At 39.5% G+C, this 21,881-nt stretch overlaps 1 pseudogene across 1 annotated transcript; it reads left to right on the plus strand.

The window, feature by feature from the left end:
• The first annotated feature begins 19,091 nt into the window (after positions 1-19,091).
• Positions 19,092-20,815, plus strand: LOC306654269 (wee1-like protein kinase 2; annotated as a pseudogene). The gene has a single exon. The product of its transcript is annotated as a wee1-like protein kinase 2 (transcript).
• Positions 20,816-21,881: the final 1,066 nt, after the last annotated feature.

The raw sequence follows: 21,881 nt of genomic DNA on the forward strand, positions 1-21,881 counted from the left end.
TTAAGACTAAATGATTTCCAAAAATTTAGGTGATATAAATTGGATAAGGCCAAATTTGGGAATCACCACTGGTCAATTTAAGCCTTTGTTTGATATTCTCCAAGGAGATTCAGGCCCTGCATCCCCCAGAAATTTAACTCCTGAAGGTAGAAAAGCCTTAAAGTTAGTAGAACAAGCTTTAGAAAATGCTAATAGTGATAGAGTTGATCTATCCTTGCCCTTTAATCTCATAGTATTAGATTCTGAATATACTCCTAGGTCTATTGTGGCAAACTGGGCCCCCGATATGGATCCATTTGCCAGTGTCCCCCCCAAAAATGTTGTTTCCCTGTATCCTGTGATGGTAGCAAGTCTAGTTATGTTAGGACTTAAGACAGCCCTTCGAGTTTTTGGAGTTCATCCTCAGACAGTTATCATCCCGTACATGGCAAAACAGATTGAAATACTAGTTAACAATAATGAAGATTGAGCAATTGTCTATTATTCCACCATGGCCACATTTGATAATCACATGCCAAGTTCACCTATTGTCAGCTTCTTCAAAAGACATCCTGTTATTTTCCCTCAGGTTGTTAAGGCTCAACCTATCCCAGCAGCAAAAACAATCTTTATAGATGGCTCCTCCTCCGGTACAGCTATATTAGTTTCTGATAAAGTACAGACTATTATTACTTCTCATAAGTCTGCTCAAAAAACTAAACTAGAAGCAGTAATATCTGCCTTACAAACATTTCCTGAGAAACCTTTAAATATCTATACTGACAGCCTCTATATTGCGCAGCTTGTGCCATGGGTTGAGACAGCTGGACCTATTAGTCCTCAATGTACCTTACAACGATGCTTTTATCAAGTACAAACTCTTCTGTAGGCTCGCAAAGAACCTCTATATATAGGCCATATCAGAGCACATTCAGGCTTACCTTTAGCTCAACGAAATTCTACTGCAGACTCAGCTACTCGAGATCCTCATGTATTTAATATTGTGCAAGAAGCAATTAATTTCCATAAATATTTTCATGTCAATGCTACTACTCTCAAGATGAAATATAACATTACAAAAGAACAAACCAGAAATATAGTAAAACGGTGTCCTGCCTGTGTGCCTCACTTATCTGTTCCTCACTTTGGAGTCAATCCTAGAGGACTCCTTCCAAATCATCTATGGCAGATGGATATCACCCATATCCCTGAATTTGGTACTTTAAGATTTGTACATGTAACTGTAGATACCTACTTAGGATATATATTTGCTACGGCCCATACAGGAGGAAAAAAATCAAAACAAAAAATGTAATCAGTCATTGCCTTCAAGCCTTTGCTACTATGAGAAAGCCTAAATCATTTAAAACAGATAATGGGCCTGCATATACTTCTCCTTCATTTCAACAGTTTTACTCAAAGTTTAATATCTATCATTCTACAGGATTGCCCTACAATCCACAAGGACAAGCTATCATGAAAAGGGCTAATCAAACATTAAAAGTCTGCTTAACTAAACAAAAAGGGGGAATAGGGGCATTAGCCCCTCCCAAGAACAGACTTAACCTTGCTTTATTCACCCTCAATTTCTTAAATTTGGATGCTATGGGCTGTACTGCTGCTGATAGACATTTTAGTGGAAAGTCTGGTGGTCATTCACAAGCAATATGGAAAGACATCTTGACCGGGTCCTGGAAAGGACCTGACCCAGTATTAATTTTGGGAAAAGGATCTGTTTGTGTTTTTCCTCAGGACCAACAACAACATATCTGGGTCCTGGAGCGCTTGGTAAGAATTATCCATAGGTAAGAAAATGGCACCGAGCCAGTTTCACTTCCTTTTATCAATCTTTCCCCCCTTCTCCCATATGTGTCATGTCTCCGTTTGTGTTCATTCTAACAGTTCTAAGTTTAATATTAATATTCTTAATAACAATAATAATGATACTGAGGTCCTTAACTGCGCTAACCAAGAGTGTTATGTATCTAGTTGTTGGGATGCTTCATTATTTCCTCTGGCTGTGATTGCCAGGATTCCTAAATTTATTCCAGTCCCAGTGACCTTAAATCATAGTGAGTGGAATTTCCTACCTGTGAGCAAAAAGAGATTGGTATCTCTGCTATTATAGCCATTGCTGTTGCTGCGACAGCTGCTGTGACTGCTGCCACTGCTACTGGACTTGTCCTAGGAACTGCTGTTCCTACTGCTCACACGCTCAACAACCTGTCACAAGCCACTGCCGAAGCAGTGACAGCCCAGTAAACATCAATACACATCTCACCACGGGAATCCTGATTCAAAACCAGAGTGGACTTACTACAAGAACAAGTGGACATGTTGACTGTTACCGCACAGATGGACTGTCTAGTGCATGCCCAAGCACTATGCATTACCCCAAGACCCTATTCTAATATTACTGCTGCTGCAAATCTGTCCAAACAGCTTGGAAGTATGCTTAATGGGACATGGACTAAAGACTTTACTAATTTGACTACCCTACTAAGAAATTCTATATTTGTGGTAAATAGTACTCAGGTCAAGGTCCCGGGTATTGCAGAAGCCATTAGTTTCTTACAGTCAGCATTTACAACTTGGTAAACAATGGATGGGAAGTTTTGCTATGATGGGATTGTTGTTCTTGCTGTTATTATTGCTTCTCAGATATGTGTTGTCTCTAAGGAGTCATCAAAGATGGCAAGCCTTAGTGGCATGGCAAGCCCTTATGGCCATGGACCAAGGCTCTGATATATAGATTTGGGTCTCCCAATGACAGGACCGGTAGTCAAAGACAGGTAAGCACAGGGTGGATTTTATACCAACCTAAGACAGGGATCAAAGCATGCCATCAGCTTTTTGACTCCCAATGACGGATAAGGATAAAGTCTGACTCTGGCACCTAAGACAGACACAGTCACTGTCCTTTCTTTTTTATAATAAAAAGGGGGAGCCTGTTGAGGGCTGTCTTGGACAAGATGGTGCCTGGCAGTAAGCCAAAGGGCACTGGCTACCAAAATAAGGAAGTACCCAAAAAGGTTGCTTGCTTACTAGTTCCTTGGAGACTTACGACATGTTAACGCCAAGCTCAAGGATTGACTATCTAATATCATGCCGTGCGTGGACAGCTCGTGATTTACATAGTGTCATGCTGGCATTCCTCTGCATGCTCTCCTGTGTGAGAGAAACTTTGCCATAATTGGCTGATAAGCTAGGAACCTGGAGGAGGAGAGGGGGAGAGGAAAGAAGAAGGGAAATAGAGCAGAACAAAGGAGGCAGAAAAACAGGGAGGATGCAATAAATCTATTCAACTAAAGATTGGTGGTATCTCCTTTCTCTGCACTGGTTCCGCTGGATGGAACAAGGATAGTTTAGTTTCCACACCTCACACTGATTGCTTGCTGTTGCCTAATAGGCCTTCTTCTTTTCATGAAATCTCATTCTTCTCATATTTCTAAGGTTCTCCTATGTTCAAGTGACCTGAATAACATTTATATAATGTCTCTCCTGTATTCTTATATGATAATATATTTGTTCAGACAAATATGTATCCTGGCTACATGGTAGGTATCATATAAAATGGTCATATATAAAATATCTCATTTTTTACAAGTTTTTGAAATTCATAGGTTTAATCTTCATTAATAGTGGTGTCTTCCTACTTTTAACTTGTTTCATTATTTATTTTCTCCTTCCTGCCCATAGTGCAAACTATAATGAGTATGACTTCCTTCTCTTTGCCTTATAAACCTGGCTGCTACTGGTTTTTACAATCATATTTTCCTTGACTATTTTGATAAAATTGGAGCACCTTTGCCACTTGACAAGTTTATCATTACTCTATATGTATATATAAAAGTCAAAAATAAAAATGAAATATCCAAGTCTTTCTACACTTGATCACATTCCTGAACTTCCTTGCACAAGACTGCTTTCTGGATTTGAGGAACTGCTTGTGTGGAAGAGTTTGTTACAGTAAGGTCACAGATAATGGATCCTGTTGTCTATGATTTTATTTTCAGGGTTCAACTTGGATGCTTGCCTTGGAAAGAAGAACCCTCCCAAGCTGGAGTGTGGTGCTCTTGAAGGTTCTGCTGCTAACAAACATGGGTCTCGACTACCTGGCCTCATAGATGCCACAACTGTCCTGAAACAGAAGATTCTCCAAAGAAAGCTATGGCTTAGCAAGTGGAGCATAGCATGCCACTTCCCTGGCCTTCAAGCTTCAGATACAGGGACAACCACGTCTGTGGCTCTGGGATGCACTTCCTCTTTTTAACTCTCTAAGTTTGTAACTCCTCATGCTGTGACTTCTCATCCCCATTTTTTCTAGCATCCAATGGAAGTTGTGTCTGGTGTTGCCTCTATCTTCCTTGAGATGCCACCCTGCCAGGCCCTTTAATCTGCATCTTTTATTTCCATGTGGATCTCTGCTTTATGGAAGCTCAATCAGATTGGTATCCTATACCTGTGAAGAGCATCTTCTAAACATGGGCTCTTCTCTCTGAAATCATACACTTATAGGCTTTTTTTTTTTTTTTTTTTTTTACTTCTTTCCCAGTTTCCTTGACTCCATAGACTCTTTATTCTGGGAGCATGACTATCCTAAGTCACTGGCACGTGGCTCCCTCTCTTGGGCCTGCCTTGAGAAACAAGACTGAGTCAACCCTGGACTTTTCCCTAGGACATACAAATGAAAAGAGTTAAAACTGATGAGAAAGAGCCCTGATTACGAACGCTAAATTGCAAACTAGGCTCTAGGTGGGAGATACAGACTGGCCTGGAGGCACATTTGTCTGCAGCACCACCTGCACATTTCTGTGCAAATGTGCATGTGTTTTTTAGGACTCAGCATCTAGAGATCATGGACTCCTTTAACCTGACATTAATTAGAGGACACCTGAAGGCACTGTAAATGGAAGACAGTCTGATAACAGAACCTAGAGAAGAGCTTCAAACAACTCAGATCATGAGCCCCTAAGGCTATATGATCTCTCTTTTTATTCCTGTTTCCACTTTTACATGTACAATTCAGAGTCAACAATGTATCTTTATTGAATCTTAAAGTCTGAGAATAGCAGAGAGCATTTTTATTAACTAACTTGACAAAAATAAGTCTATGGAGCAGCCCTCTCAAAACCTGATATTATTGACAAGAATGTAGGACACTGTTTGCCTCGGACCTGTCCGAATGAGAAGAGAGGAAATTATGTGAAATTTTCAGATAAAAGATTTCCACCTATAGTTCCAAGAGGGAAAGAGTCTCTCTCATGAGAGAGATGGGGAGGTGGAAGGAGATGATGGAAATCAGGAGTCCATTCACTATATCTAAATGATCCTGCCTTGCTATAGGTACCTGGGGAGATGTTCCTTAAGATGAATATGAGAGCACACCTGAGATTCTCACACAAATGGTCTGGGATAAAATTTGTAAATCAGCACTTTCAAAAGCTCTCAGATAATTTTAAAACTGAGAGGGAGTAAGGGGTGCACTGTGATCTCAGACTATCAACATGGAAATACTCCAAACATGGTTTACTCCATAGAAAAGGCAGAGCATCCATCAGCCATTGAGAAAAAGTTAACTCACCTCTCATCTCTTTCTTTATCACAGAAAAAATCTTCAAAGGAAAACAGGCAGAGTCATGGCTAAGACCTGTCTCTGTTGAAGCACCTGTGTGTGAAGATTGCAGTCTTCCTCTTCCTCCTCCAAAACTTATGGAAAGTATCTGAGGCCTGAGCTCTGGATCCAGGCTCCTTCAGGTCATGTGGCTTTACTTAAAGTTCAATACCTGTGGCATCACTTGATTCTCATTAGTGAAATCTGATAGTGGCCTTGGACATTGTCTGTGGTCCCTGCTGGCTTGCCCTTCTAGAGTTGTTCCCTTTGCATTAGAGACTGGAGCACAGATTTCTTGTTTAGAATATAAAATAAGAATAACTGAACTGAAGCTCAGTGCACAAAAACCAATACCTCCTGCCATTACAAATAATCAAAATGAGTATTTTATTTTTGATTTTTAAAACAAAACATGCATTTACATCCTACTACATGAACTCACAGCTTTTTAATGGGATCAGCACCACAACTGGAAGTCTTACATTAGGTCCATTAGTTTCCTCAGGTAAAATACCTCAATAAGTCTCTTCAGTCTCACTCCCTTGAAGGTTACAGAATGGTAACTCATAAAGTAAACTCAGCAAATGATTGTTAGTCAGACTTTATTGTGTCATCTTGACAGTTGTGTGAAATACTATAAACAAATCTTTCCCAAAGGAGCACTTGGGGAAGGAAAAATGATGAAGGGAGGAGAGTACAGTAATACACGATGTCATCCTTTCACATGAGAAAGGTGTTGAACTGTCCAGAGAGAATGTCCTCAAAATAATTCACCTTCTGACAAGGTGAAGTCACCTGCAGGGACCCAGAGAAAGGGATTTGGGCTGTGGTTGAACCCACTGCTCTCCCTTGGTTCATGCCACTTTGAATGACTCCTATTTCTCTTCATTCCTGATCTGCTTTGGAAGAACTGCTAATGTTTCCCATGGATCTTCTTTCTGTCTAGCCAAGGAGACCAAACAGTCCACAGTGCCTGGGAAGGCCTCCAGATTGCAGTCTTCCTCTTCCTCCCCCAACATTTATGGAAAGCATCTAAGCCTGAGCTCTGGATCCAGGCTCTTTCAGGTCATGTGGCTTTACTTAAAGTTCAACACCTGTGGCATCACTTGATTCTCATTAGTGAAATCTGGTAGTGGCCTTGGACATTGTCTGTGGTCCCTGCTGGCTTGCCCTTCTAGAGTTGTTCCCTTTGCATTAGAGACTGGAGCACATATTTCTGAGATCCACACTTTTCCTCTTTCTCCTCTTTTTCTCCTTTCAGTCTATTTCTGAACATGCAATACTCATGCTTAGATTATTAGCACAGGGGAGGTGGGAAAAGTCATCAGTTTGGCCAAAATAAAGAGGAACAAGAGGAAGGTGGTTAGCATCACTGCTGATAGGTGGGGTGGTGCAGGTGCCCAATGTTCTTCAGTTCATGCTGAAGAGTAAGTCTAGGAGGGTTTCCTGTACTTTGTAGATGTCATTCCCACCAGCCAGCCTGTGGCCCAGTCCTTTAGCTCATCTTTCCAGAGTAGTTTAGGGGGCCCCTGACCATTATGGCCACTGGGCCATTCTCCTGGGCAACTGTCAACTGGACCTAAGACTCTCATTTGATTTCTCTCTCCCTCTCTCAGAAACCAAGTATATCTGGAACTAAGAAAAGATATTGCCCATGTGCAGAAAACTGCATTACCAAATACAGTTTTCCACTTGATGAAAAAGACAAGACAGCAAACCAAGTTAAAGGCCAAAGTGAACACTGGAAGGATCCCTTATGAGCACTGGATTTCACTGATGTATGCTCTTTTTTTTTTTTTCTCCAAGACTCCAGTTTTACTGTTATTCCACCACCTCAGCGACCAATTGTGACAGATACCAAAGAATTCCAAAGCCTAGATCTGCACACTCTATAGACCAATCTTAATTCCATTTGTCTCCAATCTCACTTGCAAAAAGCCAAAGACATGAGCAAGTGGAAGGAGACCATGCGTCACAGTGGACACTCTGCCTACAGACAGGCACAGACATTATTAGCAATTCAGTGTTTATGGTGAATGTTTAGCCTGAATTCAAGCACGAGGAAATTATCAGACAACTGCAAAATGTAGACTGAAAAAGACAGCTGATATATCTTCAGCAGTCAATCTCACTAGGAATAAGATAACAAAAAGAAAAGGTATTTGGGGTTAAAAAATCTATTAAAAGAGACACATGCATATATGGATGGATATGTATATACTTATATGAAAATATAAATATAACCACATATTTATATTTACATATATGTATATATAAATATGGATATATGTATGTACATACATATTTATATATGTGCACACATATATACATATATTTATATATGTGTATACATTTAATATATACATATATGTGTATATACACATATAAACATGTATAAATATGTGTATAAATTTATATTATACATATATACACATATTTATATTTATGTAATATGTACATGTATACATATACATATATACACATATATTTACATATGTGTATACATATACATTATATATAAACAGAAATATGTATATATTACAAATATGTGTATATATGTATGTATACACATATAAATATGTGTATATATGTATGTATACACATATAAATATGTGTATATATATATACATGTATGTGTGTATATACACACATACAGGTATATACTTTTGAAATGCAAAGGCCTTTTCATTTTTTTGTTTTGAGTTTTTGCTGACATTGACTTTTATTGATGACGGATCAGCTGTTATGCTCCATGGCCTACATTCTGCAGTTATATGACAATCTCCTTAGGATTAAATTCAGCTTGAACTTTTAGCTAAGAACACTGTGCATTAATGCTGTGTGCTTACCACCACATCCAACCCAGAGGCAGAGTGTCCTGTGTGTTCATCACTTGATGCTAGGACTGGTCATCTGGTAATGGAATCCTCCCCTACGGTCCTCTGAGGAGTGGATACATTATTTTCTCTGTCAGCATAAACCAATTTGGAGACTTGTACGTGGATAATGTACAAATATTCTGTTTGTCAATGATCTTTCTCTAAGAATCTTACCATCATTTATGATCCCTACCTATGTAAATTATTATTTTCCTGTTTGAAACCTGGAAAGTTTATAATTCAGTTCTTTTTATATAATTGTGTTGGTTGGCCTTGTGTTGTTAGAAAAATGCACCTCTCTCTCTGAACTTCAACTTCGTTCCACAATTAATATTAACGTGAATAACTGAAATGTTTTTGTTTATTACTATGGACTCTTGGATTTCTTAATTTCAGTTATAACATTTTAATGGTGATCAGTGTTGTGGTTAAGGATATTAACATACTTATTTTCCTATTTATATTCTGATCTCCCCCATATCACATAGGCTGTATTTTCATTTGTAGTGGATTTTATTCATTAGAGTTTTTTCCTCCATGTTTGTGTTTCTGTTGTATGGTATTTAGAATGGGCCATAGAGCTCATGTTTCACATTACCCTGAGAACATTTTGAAGGCTTTTGTCTCCTTTATTTGAAAAATGCCTAATATTTACTTTATACAATTTAGGTAAAGTTCAATTTCAGCTTTAATGGCCAGTATAACATTATTCACTTATTTCAAGTCTATCCACAGTACTTGTCCTTTGTATTGTTATTTCAACCCAATCATCCTATATCCCAGTTACATTTATTTCTCCCACCTTGTCTACACATTCATTTTGCTTTCAATAAAAACTGAATAAGTTAATGCTCACCAGATGTTCATTCATCACTTTTTCACTGGAATTTATCCTTAACATATTCTCATGACGGGATCATGATGCTCTGAGGTTTGCATAATTCTCCTTGTCTATGGACTTGATATATGAATATCTTGGAGCACATTTTCTATTTGATGAAAATGATTTTCCTTTAGTAATTAGAAAATATTGGCTTGGTTTGAAGATGGGCATGTCATAGGTTTGAATTCTGAGTTTCTACTTTTTTCTCCCGGGGTCTGAAATTTCTTTAAGTTATAATGAAGTACTCAATAAAATCCAATTTCCCCCCATGAAAATATGAAAAAAAAAAAAAAAACTCAACCAATTAAATATTCTAGAAACATATCTCAATGAAACAGGCTCTTAGTGACAAACCCATTGTCAAAATCATGGTACTGAATTGCAGGAAAGTTGAAAGCACTTCCTCTAAGGGGTCTCAGAAAACAAGAATATCTACTTTCACCACTCCTGTTCAATAAAGTACTGGAAAACAGAACAACAGGACAAAGAAAGGAATAGTAGACACTGAGATTGGAAAAGAAGAAATCAAATGATGTCTCTTTGTGATCATGTAGCATATGTAGAAAAAAACCTGAAGGCATCACCAAGGAGCTCTTCAACCTGACAAACACACTTAGTAAAGTTCCATAATGGTAAATTAATACACAAAAAACAGCATTCTTTTACACCAATAACGGGTTGACTGAAAAACACAATTGAAAAGCCGTTCTATTCACAATGATCCCAAAGAATATTTGGGAATAAATTTTACCAAGGAGATGGAAGATCTCTAATAATTAAAATTATACAAACTTGAGGAAAGAAAGTATAAAAAGCACACAGACAGACACACACATTTGCAATCCATGTGTGGATTGGAATCATTGATATTGTGTAATGCCAATGCAGATTCAATGAAATATCTAGTAACAAAAAGCATTGATTATAGAATTAGAAAACACAATCAAAAACCTTATAGGGAGCCACAATTCTGGGAGCCCAGAATTGCCATAAGTACCCTAAGGAGTTAGTGGAGGGAATGAAGCAGAAAACATCAAAATACATGATTTCAAAACACACTACAAAGCAATAATAATAAAGACAGCATGCTACTAACACAAAATTAGACATGCATGCATGTTAAAAATTGTTAATTGAGAATTTTTTTAATTAAATATTGAGATATTAATTTATGTATCTTTAGTCACATAAATTTTTGACAATTCCAACAACATACTTTGGAGAAAGGAGAGTGTCCCTAATAAAGGCTGTTGGGAAACATAGATATACATATGCAAAATAATTAATCTCTACTTCTCACCATATTAGAAAGTGAACTGAAGAACTCAGGGTGTAGCTGAAAGGTAGAATTCATACCCAATATGTGTGTGGTTGGGTTCTAGTCCCAGCACTGAAAAAGAAATCAACACAAACTGTACCAAGGTCTAAAAAGTAAGAATGCAGAGTTTGACATTACTGAAAGAAAACAATAGGGAAGCAGTTCAGGACACCAAGACACTTTTGGAGAGACCCCAAAAGCATAGGCAACATACGCAAAAACAGACAATGATATTATATCAAACTAAAAAGCTTTTGCACAGCAGAGGAAACAACAGAGTAAACATTCTACAGATATGAAACAGTGTTTTCAAACTATTCATTTACCTATTCAAAATATATAAAGAACTCAAAATCTGAACAGAAAATAACAAATACTCTGATTTAAAGTGGGTAAAAGATCTGATATTTCTCAGAAGAAGTTATACTAATGTTCACCAAATATATGCCCAAATACTCAGCATCTCTAATTATCCTGGCATTGCAAATAAAAATTATAAAGAGGTATAGACTCAATTCAGTTAGAATGGGTATTATCAAAAAGACCAAAAAATAATCTTGGTGAGAATGTAGAGAAAAGGTGACTTTATACAGTGATGGTGGGAATGTAAATAAGTCCAGTCATTATGGAGAGTTGTGGAGTATCTTTAAAACCTGAAAATAGCACTACCATATGATCAAGCCATCCAACTACTTTGTATGTATCAAAGAAAAGAAGTCATTAGCTACGAGCAGACCCATATTTATTGTGGAAATAGTCACAGCAGTCAAACTAGCAATCAACTATGTGCCCATCTATCAATGAATGGATTCTGGAAATGCGGTGAACATATGCGAGAGAATAATATTTAGCCATTAAAAGAATGAAATAGTGTCATTCGTCGCAACATCCATGGGACAAGAGGATATGTCATTAAATAAGTGAAAAACAGAAAGACAAAATACTGGTTATTCTCACTCATCTGGAAGTAAAGGGCAGATACAGGTTATAGTAGCTAGGAAGGGAAGAGAGGACAGAGTAGTCAATGAGTACCAGAACACAGTAGTAGGAGGGGAAGGGGTTCTAATGCTGCTGAGCACGTTATTGTTTTCTAGACTATAGCTTACAATAAGTACTTATGCATTTCTAATTAGCTAGAGGAGTGTTCCAGGTGTCCCAACATAGAAATGCTAATGTATCCCTCATATTTCTTCCATGTCTCACTTATTTTATGGTCTTTCTTAACTAATGCTCTATGTGAATTTGAAAAAGGGCACATAGTCCTTAGTGGCATTACTTAATTCTCCGTGGTTGTTAATTTAGCTAACTTGACTGGGTGACTGACTTTCCCCCAGTGGATGGTAAACTTACTGTCTGATTACTCTGGACTTGTGCAGACTTGATTCATGCTCCTTTAGGGTGGATCCATGGAAAACCCACAGTGTTTCCCAAGGCCTTTTAATTTGATAGGACTCAACCACAGATCCATCTACCCTGTGGGATTTATCAGGGTTTGGTTTTAAGATTTCGGACATCTGATCTAGAATAGGTCTTAATCTAAAGCCTGGCCCAAATATCACTACCAGAATTGATCCTGTGGAAGAGGGTTTGCATGATTTAGAATTAAAAAACAAACAAAAACCCTTGAATTGGGGTCTTTGTATCACATTGCACGATTCACTAAAAGGCAGAGGTTACGAGATTCTAAAGATTTATTGTTATCTTTTATATAAAACAAGTTCATATGCAGAAATTAAACAGACTGTGGAGAAAGAAAAGTCTGAGTTTCAATAGGAAAATAGTTTCTACATCTTCATGATTCATCTCGGATGTTCTATTGGGAATGGTAGAAGGTTTCCTGATGGGACAGTACAGAGCCTGGGATAATGCCAGCAAGTCCTGGATTTAGAGCACAGCAACTGGGGTTGCTGGCCACCTAGGCTTTCAGAAGCTGGTGATGCCAGTGGGGGGTTTTCATGGCTACCACAGGTCTCCTGACTGAGCATCTCTCAGAGACATAATCATAGAGGCTTGAAAAGCTCCTTGTCCCCTCACCATTTTTGCAAATGGTTTTGAGTCCCTACAGGAAAGGCCTGGATATATTTATATTTATAGCATAAACCTGTATATTTATATACATGTACCTGTATATTTATAGCATATACCTGTGACAGTAATACAGGGCTCATTCTTCCTCAAAGGAATCCAATCTCCCCTCAGACAAGGACCTCCAGGCCTATGAACTGGATGAGAGGTCACAAATTCCCACTGTGGTGACTGCATCAGGTCTGTGTTCTCAGAACAAGACTTACTCTAATGATTACATAAATCAGTTTCTTAGTGGATTTCCCATCTATTTCATTTCTAGGAATGAGAGCTACTTTAGCATCATCCGATGGGAAGACAGAATTTCTGAGAAGTTCTTGTGAGTCAGATGAATCAGGATGACCAGAAGGTGGAAAATACTTTTCATCTGGCAGGAGGTCATTCTCTTTCTCCTCCTGCAGTTCACCATTGAGACTGCTGAGACAGGGAAGAACAAGAGATGAAATCAAGGTGGTTAAGAAGCTACAGCCCCCCTACTAGTCCTGATTCAAAGCTGAAGGGTGGAGTCCCAAAACAGGGCCCTCCCTTCCCAAAAGATCCATGAAACCATTCTCATCTGATGGACACAGTTTAGGTGCCATGATATGAGAGAGAGGGGGTGAGCCACCAGTGCCCAGTGTACTGGCCAGATAACAAGCTGATGAGGAAGGAAGATCAAATCCACTTATGAGGTACAGTCACAGAGGGAGCACACAATGAGAAGCACAGCAAGGGTCAACCTTGTGGATAAAGGATGCTGCACTTTAGATACACGTGTCTGGATCAATAGTCTCCTGAAAGGAAGAGTCTCAGGGACATTCTGCCTTCTTTTCACATCAATATTATGACATGTCATTTTAATTCTATCTACTTTTCTTTCTATGGCATACCTGTCCATGAGCTCAGGCCAACGGTACAGAAATGATTTTTGGGTTTCACCCTGGATTTAATTTTTACAAAAGGGACATGTGATTTCTTTAAGAGCTAGAAGTGCCTAAGGATGCTCAGTTCTCCTTGATCAGACTAACTCTTAAAATAACAATGAAAACAGAGAAGCTTACTAAAGAGCTCCATCATTTTGGGTTGAATCAACAACTTCACTACATTCAGTAGACCTACTATGACCCTGTTTAAGAAACCCGAGACTACATTTTACCTCATGCTTAGTACTTTTAGAATCCCTGCACCCCCTTTATTTCACCCAGCTTTCTAGCTGCCCATCATTCATTGTGACATGGGATCCAATGATGTTTCTTCATCATTGTCCTCATCGTCATGGTATTCTGTAAACTTATTCAGAAATGCAGAGGTCATTAAGTAATTCCACTTCACTTACTCCAATACTGACACCCACCTGAGAAGAAGACATAATTTATGTATAAATTCAGGGAGCAATTAAGGGAATTATGCTGAAAGATCTCACATGTTGAGTTTAAGGAAATGGTCTGGGATGCTATGCTGATCCATCATGCACAATGTCTCTGACTGGGTGGATCATTTGTATGGAATGCTCTTCATTCAATTGGACAAAGTCAAAATGCATTTTGGTCTCCTGATCACTGGATACTTGTCCAGGTTCTTCTGGATTTCAGAAGAGAGGCATCTGCATGTGGCAGAACTGTCAGAGTTTGTCAGTGCACCTTCACTCTCCTCACTCCAGCCTGACTGGTTCACATCTGGAATTGTCCAATGAGTGCCAAGCGGGGAGAGAAGTGGCTGGAAGTAGGATGTGTGCAAGTTGCGTGACCCACCAATGTCAGTGCTTCAAACTTGGTCCTGGTGTTTGACTGAAATGAATGAGTAACCACAGGACCTGCCTGCAGGGAGATCACTGTATCCACACAGAGAGAACTGAAAGAATAGGGAGAGTTCCTGGGGAGCCACAGAAGCCTTATTCTCCTTGAAGATATGTTTATACATTTTCCAAAACCAACAGAATGTACAACTAGAGTGAAACTAAATGCCACTTGCCACCGACCAGCGAGTATGTTGCCAAACGACACATACTCTTCAGAAGTTCATGAAGCAGCTTCTGCTTTATTCGGATAACACCCCCAATATATAAGCAGTCTCATGCATAAGCAATTGTAACCAGATATGTCCATCCAATCCTATTAAAGGTCAAGCGATCACAAGTGTTTTGTATAAACACTATATGCACAGAACAGATACAACACACAATAAACCTCCCACGGACAAAAACCCAACCCATTCTTTTCCCCATTGAATAGTGGACTGGAGAAATGTGGCCAATTGTTGTAAAAATAGGAGGATATAGAATAGAAGAGTTGGTAAGAGGTACAGGATAGGGCCACGTCTTTACTATCCCCCATAGTTCACGCACGTCTCCTCCATTAACTTGGTGAGAAATTGCCAACACCATCAGCAGGAGAAGCCTCCTCATCTTCTCCCTGTTTTTGGGTCTCTGCTGAGGCCTTGGCCAATCTCTCCGGCACCCAAATTGGCGATTGGGCATCCTGTGGGAAAACACAAACTGATCCTTGGATCCAGATTAACACCAGATCTGGGCCTTTCCATTGTCCTGATAGAATGTCCTTCCAGAGCACTTGAGGTAGATGTTTTTTATTAGGCTCTGAATGACAGTCAGCAGCTGATCGGCCCTCAGAATCAAGATTTAAAAAATTTAAGATGAACAAGGCAACAGATAATTTGTCTTTTAGGGATCTGTATGATGCCCCTATTCCTCCTTTTTGTTTATAAAGCATGTTTTTAAGCGTTAAATGAGCACGCTCAACAATGCTTTGTCCAGTAGGATTATAGGGAATTCCTGTGACATGTTGAATACCAAAGGTGGAACAAAATTGTTTAAAGGCCTGGAATGTATATCCAGGACCATTATCTGTTTTAATTTGGGGACGGCTAGGATGGAGAAAGAGTGTAAACAGTGTGTTATTACATCTTTGGTTTTTTTCCTCCAGTATGAGCAGAGGCCATAATAAATCCTGAAAAGGTATCAATAGACACATGAATGAATTGTAGTTTTCCAAATTCTGAATAATGAGTTACATCCATTTACCAAATATGATTGGGCTGAAGCCCTTTTGGATTTACTCCTAACGAGGGGTTAGGAATAAGTGTAGCACGTTTAGCACAAGACTTGACTATGTCCCAAGCTGTTGCCTTAGTAATGTTATAATGTGTATGTAGAGAGGAAGCATTTACGTGAAATTTGGAATTAAAAGTTTTTGCATTTTCAAGCGTATTAAAGATGTGTGGGTCTCTGGAGGCCGTGTCTGTTAAATCATTGTGTAAACTTAGAGGACCTGGAAGGCCAGTATGAACCCAAACATGCCCAATGAAAAAAGGATCTTTTCTGTCCCAGATAAGTTTTTGTAAGCATTGTAAATATTTAGTAATAGTGGAGGTGAGGGAAATCAGACCAGCTAATTCTAAATTTTGAACAGCATTAACAACGTATTTGCTATCAGAGAATAGGTTAAAAGGCTCATGGTGGGTTTTGAATACTTCTATAGCTACTAATAGTTCTATTTGTTGTGCAGATAGAGTATTAAACAGCAATATTGCTGTAACATTATCTATAGTAATAGCACACGTACCATTTTTTGATCCATCAGTAAATATAAGGGTAGCTCCTATAATAGGTTCTTTTCGGGTGACTTTAGGGAAAATTATAGGATGTTGACTCCAAAATTGGAGAAGAGGATCAGATGGCAAGTGATTTTCAAACACAGCAGAAGTACTAGTAAAGACTATAGCCCATGAATTTGAATTATTAATAAGATATTGGATCTGATCAGTAGTATATGGAGTAGTGATTGTTGAGGGGATGCGATCCAAAGGTGGAAAGGGATACTTTTAATGCCTTAAGGATTAATTCTGCCACAGATTCAGTAAACAAGGATAAGACTTTAGGGGCATAATTAGGGGCATAATTCATGTGAACCCATAGAATAGGACCCTTTTGCCAAAACACTCCTGTGGGTAACTTATTTGTGGCCAAGACAATGAATGATAAAGGCTTAACTAGGTCAATATGATCAAGATGAACCTTTTCCATAGCTGTTTCAACAAGCTTGAGAGCTGTTCAAGCCTTAGGGGTAAGCACCTGCTTAGAAAGGGGGTCAGAATCACCTTTAAGAATATCAAACAGGGGGCCCAAACTTGAGGTGGGTAACTGAAGGTAAGGTCTAATCCAATTAATATCACCCAAAAGTTTTTGAAAATCATTTGAAGTTCTAAGTTTGTCCACCCAAATGGTAATTTTTATGGGTTTAACCATAGTTGCATTTATGATAGTTCCCAGGAAGTTTTTGGTGTCTGTCATTTGTACTTTATCAATGGCAATATGTAAGCCCCATCTTTCCAGTGACTTTAGTAAGGAATTATAACATTGCTCTGAGACAGGTTTTTCCTTATGAGCTAGTAAGATATCATCCATATAATGATAGATTAAAAGTTGAGGGTTAATTTGTTGATACACACCGGGGTGGAAATTAATCTGATTACCTTGCCCTTCATATGGTCCTTGGCCTGTCAGCATGTTTAGATTCCATTGAGGATTGCCCACAACTGCATTATGTCTGGCAGTATCAGAGCATAACTCCTGGTTAGCCACCTTCCACATGAGCTATTGTCCCCCACATAAACATGCCTTTGCTAAATTACCCCAATCAGCTGGAGTAAGATTTTGACTTGCAACATTCTCTAATAAAGAAATGGTAAATGCAGCTTGTACTCCATAGGACATAACTGCCTCTTTTAATTGTTTTACTAATTTTATATCTAATATTTGATGATATCTCTGATTGTTTTGATCTTCAAATACTGGGAATATTGGGAACACTGATCGAGATTCTACATCAGCCCACTGACTGGGGGCTACCCCTGTGCAGCAAGTACATGCGCCCCTACAACTTGGAAAAGAGTGGTGATCTGGATTATATGCTGAAGGGCGTGGCGTGGTAGGAGTTAAATGCCACTGAGGTAACTTCTTTTCTAGCTCTGTCTCAAATAGCTCCTGTTCTTCAGAGTCACATCCCTGTTCTGAGTCTGAACATCTACTTTCTCTTTTAGAAACTCAACTTGCTTGTTCTCCTTTTCCAGTTTTTATATCTTTCCCCCTTCTCTTAACTGTTCTTGAAATTTTGGTTTTTTGAAAGTCAGACAGAAATGAACTAATGTCCATATCGCCACAACAACAACAAACAGAAACGAAACAAGAAAAGGTAACACAAATAACACCTTACACATATTCATTTACTACAGGACATCCTTTGCTGTCTCTTGGGACAGCCTTTCATTATATTCCCTCTCTAGGGGAGCCCTCCGTTAAAACCTTAAGGCAACCATTTCCTAAAATAGGGAAACCTGCTAGTTGACTGTGCTAGTGAAAAATTTTCTTCTTTATTACTTACCTGAGCACTCACCATTCCCCGTACGGGCCACCACTTGCCGCTTGCCACCGAACAGTGGGACAAACGACACTTACTCTTCAGAAGTTCATGAAGCAGCTTCTGCTTTATTCAGATAACACTCTCACTATATAAGCAGTCTCATGCATAAGCAATTGTAACCAGATATGTCCATACAATCCTATTAAAGGTCAAGCGATCACGAGCTCAAGAGTACATGTAAGATATATCTGTCCACGCGCTAAGCGGCTGAACTAATTATCATACAGCCAATGGTAAACGCTTCCTGTTTTTCTCAAGGCACATTCAGCATGCCCTTTGGCTCTCTGCCAGTCGCCATCTTTGGATGCATGTGGCGTAACCCTGGGCCCCGGATCTTATCCGCCACAACTAAAGTCAATAGGCCTTTAATCAGCAATTTATCAATCCTGCTTTATTAGTAATAATGACAAACATAACAATTAAGCCTGCACTGGGTTCCTATAATTATTTCTAGCCAACGTGTTGGAAATATAAAGTAACATTCTCATCATCAGAGGTGATTATGTCAAGGTCTTAAACAAATTCCAAAGTCTGAGATTCTGTATCTTTTCTAACTGCATCCTTGAATATATCATTCCCACACATGATAGATATAAAATACTGCCTGATTTTATTTAAAGATAAAGAAATGGAAATTCAAGAGAAATAAAATGATCCCTGTCTTTACAATTAGTAAGGGAAGCAGTCATGCTGGAAGTCTGGTAACTCCTTAGTGCTGATCAGAAATGATTTCAGTCTAACAGGGCCTCCTGTCACATTCCTCTTCTCTACTTTAACATGTAATGGATGTTGCCTCCTCATCTAGAGGTCACATTCCATCAGGATGCAAGGACATAGTTGAATTGCTAAGACTTCCTTGGGGTCCAATTATCTTCTGTGGTCCCTGCTCAGGCATATCTGATTTTACCATGCCCTAAATATGAAATGGAAAACAAAAGTGCTATTTAAAGTGTCACTTTGTGGTCTGGAGAAGGGTGAGGCCCAGGACTTGGTGGCTTCCCCAACTCCCCTCAGCAACATACAGGAATGCGACACATCTCAGGAGAGAGCTGAGGGAAGCCCAGATCCACTTCTCCAGACTCCAGAGTCAGCCGCTCCCAAATGTCCTGCTACACCAGTACAGACAGACAAAAGGAGCAGGCTGCCACATGGCGACAGCCCCTCCACCCCCAAGGGTCTGGTGAGCCAGCCAGAGATTTCTTCAGCAGGGAAGTTTCCCTCCCGAAGCTCTAAGCATTTGAGACACATGTTCCCCTCATGGATGAGACAACCTCACTGGCTCTGGTTAATATTAATCCATTCACCCCAGAGTCCTATAGAAAATCATTCCTTCAAGGCAAGAGGAAGACCTGAGGAGATGTTGAGGAAGCTGACGCAGAGGAAGGCAGATTAGAACAAGGGCTGCCTGCCAAGAAAAGTGTTCTATGAGAAACTAACATGGCTTCCCGCTATGAAAAGGAATTCTTGGAGGTAGAAAAAATCGGGGTTGGGGAATTTGGTACGGTCTACAAGTGCATTAAGAGGCTGGATGGATGTGTTTATGCAATAAAGCGCTCTACGAAAACTTTTACAGGATTGTCAAATGAGAATTTGACTTTGCATGAGGTTTATGCTCACGCAGTGCTTGGGCATCACCCTCATGTGGTACGTTACTATTCCTCATGGGCAGAAGACGACCATGTGATCATTCAGAATGAATATTGCAATGGTGGGCGTTTGCAAGCTGCTATATCTGAAAACACCAAGTCTGGTAATCATTTCCAAGAACCAAAACTCAAAGACATTCTTCTACAGATTTCCTTGGGGCTTAAGTACATCCACAACTCTGGCATGGTACACCTGGACATCAAACCTAGTAACATCTTCATTTGCCATAACATGCAAAGTGACTCTCCTGGAGTCCCAGAAGAGGTTGAAAATGAAGCCGATTGGTTTCTCTCTGCCAGTGTGATATATAAAATTGGTGACCTGGGTCATGTGACATCAATAAGCAAACCTAAAGTAGAAGAAGGAGATATTTGCTTCCTGGCCAATGAAATTTTGCAAGAGGATTATGAACACCTTCCCAAAGCAGACGTATTCGCGTTGGGATTAACCATCGCAGTGGCTGCAGGAGCGGAGGCACTGCCCACCAATGGCAGCGCCTGGCATCATATTCGCGAGGGCAACTTTCCAGATGTTCCTCAGGAGCTCTCAGAAGACTTTCACAATTTGCTCAAGAAAATGATCCACCCTGAGCCAGCAGAGAGACCTTCTGCAGCTGCTCTGGCCAGAAATCGAGTTCTTCGGCCTTCCCTGGGGAAAACAGAGGAGCTCCAGAAGCAGCTGAACTTGGAAAAGTCCAAGATAGCCATACTGGAAAGGGAACTGAGAGAAACCCAGCAGGCCCAGTCTCCTACAGGAGACACCCACCACAGTGACCCTGGGACCTCTGGGGCTCACACAGAATCAAGAAGCAAAAAACGCCTCGTAGGAGGAAAGAGTGCAAAGTCTTCAAGCTTCACCTGTGGGGACTCTTCCCCATAAGAACTCATTTCATACCAGACTGCCTTGTACCACACAGACCCCTGAAACAGATACTGAACATCCAAATCCCCCTGTTACAAGAAGGAAAAATTCACCAATTTGAGTGCCCAAAGACTTCAAAAGCCACCTTCACTTAGTATTTACAGTTAAGAACATAAAGCTACTAAGGGTCTTAGCAGCAGTGGTCCCAGGTGTACTGATTGGCAGACATTTTTTCTTCCCTGTTATATTCCTAATGCCTCCTATCAATAACTTACTCTCAAATTATCTGATGAACAATGAGAAAATGGCCTCTAAAGTGGAAGAAAGGAATAACCTTTGGCTTGGCCTGTGGACTAAGAAATTTCCAAGGGCCCCAGGGACTCCTGGGATGTACATAGAAAGGAATAATATTTGGCTTTGAGTTGAAGTAACAGCTTACAAAAAATGTTCCTGGAATTCAACAGTGCTTCCCAAGTTATATAATGCTATTCCTAAAAGTGATTTCCCATCCTTTTGAGCAAGCTGTTTTCTGGATGGCGGTATTCTCTGATACTGTATTTGTTAAATTAATGGCCATATTATGTATAATTAGGACATCCCTGAACTGGTTAACTTGTGAAACAAAAACAGGAGGTAGAGGTTCAAGGAAGTTTGATATCACTGCTCTATTTGTCTTAACCATCTTGTGGCTGTTGTAATTGGTTTGGATTTTTCTGGATACCAATAATTTCTCTTGATTTTAGCAGAATTTGGCTTTGCTTCTGTGATTTTAGCATATTTTATCCAAATCCTTTTTCTGTGTACATTTTCATAGGAATTTGTAAATAAAGGTTTTTATCTTTTCCAAAGCCAAAATAAATAAATAAATAAATAATGTGTCACTTTGTGAGTGGAGATTCCTGTGATGTAGGAACCATGATGTAGCTCAGTATATTCTTGCAACAACCTACCTGAACTGAGTTTCAGGATCAGGCAATTGACAAGATTATAGACAAAACAATCAGGAGAAATTGAGACACTGAAGTTGAAAAAGTAAAAACAGTAGAGGCGATTATAGTCAGTGAATCTATAATTACAGCAAACACATGCACAGCCTGGAAACTGCCAGGAAGAGGGTGGATCAACCCATAGCAGAGCCCAGGAACTCCTCTCCCTCCTCCATTTGCCATATTCTGCTGCTACCGTGCAGCCTCCTCCTCCT

The sequence above is a fragment of the Sciurus vulgaris genome (assembly GCF_902686455.1).
Source record: "Sciurus vulgaris genome assembly, chromosome: 1".
Taxonomy (NCBI): domain Eukaryota; kingdom Metazoa; phylum Chordata; class Mammalia; order Rodentia; family Sciuridae; genus Sciurus; species Sciurus vulgaris.